At 35.0% G+C, this 2,693-nt stretch overlaps 1 long non-coding RNA gene across 1 annotated transcript; it reads left to right on the forward strand.

Annotated features, from left to right (window-relative positions):
- Positions 1-305: 305 nt before the first annotated feature.
- LOC128180470 (uncharacterized) lies at positions 306-1,122 on the forward strand. The gene is made up of 2 exons (XR_008243228.1): positions 306-444; positions 878-1,122. It is a non-coding gene; the product is annotated as an uncharacterized LOC128180470 (long non-coding RNA).
- Positions 1,123-2,693: the final 1,571 nt, after the last annotated feature.

A 2,693-nucleotide genomic window follows, 5' to 3' on the forward strand; every position in this document is an offset into this window, starting at 1 on the left:
TTACAGGTTTACTATACATGCAGTCAAATGTAAAAACAATGTGGTTGCAGACTACCTAAGTCGTTTGATGTAAATTTGTTTACTTTCAGTATTTTAAATTTTAATAGGGTTTTCCAGTACTTCGTACTTCTCTAAAAAGGGAGGTAAATGTTGCATTAAAATTCATCATTGTATATATTTAGTTTCGTATTTTAAGTTAATCACATATCCCGTGGTGAGCCCCTTAGGGTTTTAGTCTTACGTATTTGTAAATACCCCAATTGAACCTCAGTTCACTGGGCCTTAAACCCGCCAGTCCGTGCAGTATCAGTTTGAACGCGGCAGTCCAGAGGGAATGACATACTTATACTTCTCTCGTGCATACCATCCAGTCACTATGCATGTTGTTAATATAAATAGCTGTGTGCTTACTGTGGGGTGAACCTGGTACCGGATTTTTCTGAGGTGAGGTTTATTGTCAATTTTATCGTCATTTCGTTCATACTGTTCGTAAACATCCAGTCATTGTATTCCAATCGTTTCTATGCTTATTTGTTACGTTTGAGTTTAAATGTCTATGTTTAGATACATGTGTTTGAATCTATTTTAAGTATGGCGGACTATTATGGTCATATTCCTTTTTTAGTAAAGAGTAGTATTATGCAACAATGCATTAAAGTAATTATGAGTTAATATTTTGTGAGTGTCACAGCTAACATGATTTTAGTAAGTCTTTTTTAAGACTTTATATCAGTATTTTGTGTGTGTAATAAGCGTCTATGCTAAGTGTGTCATTCATGACCGTATAGCCTGTAAGTAAAGCATGGTGCGTATTGGTGTAAAAGCCACATTGGCTTTTGTCATGTACTTAATGTGTTTGTGTACTATGTTGGCGCAGGTCCCTTCTTCCAGCCAGTATGTAAACCACTTTCATCGATGGTGGTGCTCATTGCCGAATATTGGTGAAGTCTTGTGTAGACTAAGTGGCCAGTGGAGAACATTGTCCATTGGAGGACCTTACCAGTCCATTTTTGTTTAGACCAAGTGGCAATAGACTACAGTGGAGGACCTTACCAGTTCCCATACTAGGACCACTACTTTCAATATGTATTGAATCAAACTATATTAAATATGTAAAAACAATGTAAACATATTGTTTTTATTATTTGTCTTACAGTAAATATAAATTTTAATTAATTCCGCTCGAAAATCTGTGACATAAATTTCCTTTTTTAGTATATTGTGTTAAATACGTAAAGGAAAGAAAAACTCTATTCATTGCAGATCAAATTTATACAAAAACCTAAAACTCTTGACTTATTGTTGCCTGGAGACAATTATATTCCGTATGCTAAAAACACTGCCTTGTTAGTTTTGTACATGAATTTATTGCAAATATAAGATAAAAAAAATGTAAACAAATTGCTATATCTGTGTACGGTAAATGCGCGTTTATTCTTCTCTACCTAACTTTTTTTCCGTATTTTTCATACGTCTTCATTTCCTACTTTTCATATATACCATCTATTACATGTTGATGCAAGCATAATAAGCAGTAGTATGCCATCTTGCACTAAAAAACCCTGCCCATATGAAAATCGCCTGTCTTCCCCTGTCACCCTTTGTGTTTTCACTGTCATCCCCTGTACATCCCGTGTGTGCCCCTGTACAGAGCCAATGTATACCCTGCCATCCCCTGTGTGCCCCTGTACAAAACCCCTGTGTGCCACTGTAAGCCCCTGTCACCCACTGTACGCCCCTGTCATCTCCTGTAAGCCACTGTATACCCCTGTGCATGTTCCTGACATCCCTGTACGCTCTTTAACTGCTCGCTAAATAAATAAATAACTATAAATTAATTTGGGTTTTTAAAAATTTATATTTAGCATTCATGTGTTAGACGGTGCATGTTTTTCTTTGCATTTCATAGAGGGCAATATCATTACAAATGTGAATAATTTTGACTCAACATTGACACAAATCAAGATATACTTGTATACCGATAAATCGCTTGTTTTATTACATGCATTTAAACAGGTCGGGTACGCTACCTTATATGGATAGCATTATTTAACATGTGACAATATTTACGTCAAAAAGGTTCTTCAATCCAGTGAATGAGGTGCAAAGCATGACGGTCTACTACGTGTTTACTTTTCAACACATACACGTGGTTTGTGGCTGTTTTAGACACAATATTTAATTGCTTGCGGGAAAATTTGTACAACTTGATTTTTACTTTAGAAGGTAAAAAAGGGAAGATTACCTACCGTAGACATTGTTCCATGCTCACATTGAAAAATACTGTTGTTTTAATTTATCAATTGTTGCTTCAAAGACCGATCAGTATCAATAGACTGGTATACATACGCATACAAGTACAAGCAAATTTTGATAAGGAAAAACTGCCTAATTGTTTATTGGTTAAGTAATTATTGTACACCATTAATAAATGCAGGTAATTGTACATTTTTAACATACATAAATAGCTACGATAGTAGAAATGCACAAATATACAAATACAGAAGTAAAAGTTATGTATCGTGTAGTATTTGGTACACTAAACATTCTGATGAGTGTCCCTGAAGAAACTTCAAAATTCTACTAATAAATGTTGTCCCAAACCTTGGGTACTACGTGAAAAACAAACTCACTGCTTCTAATATAATAGGGCGTACATCTCTTTTGAACTTTGACAATGAGGTATTTAGATG

Source organism: Crassostrea angulata, chromosome 4 (genome assembly GCF_025612915.1).
Source record: "Crassostrea angulata isolate pt1a10 chromosome 4, ASM2561291v2, whole genome shotgun sequence".
Classification (NCBI taxonomy): Eukaryota; Metazoa; Mollusca; class Bivalvia; order Ostreida; family Ostreidae; genus Magallana; species Magallana angulata.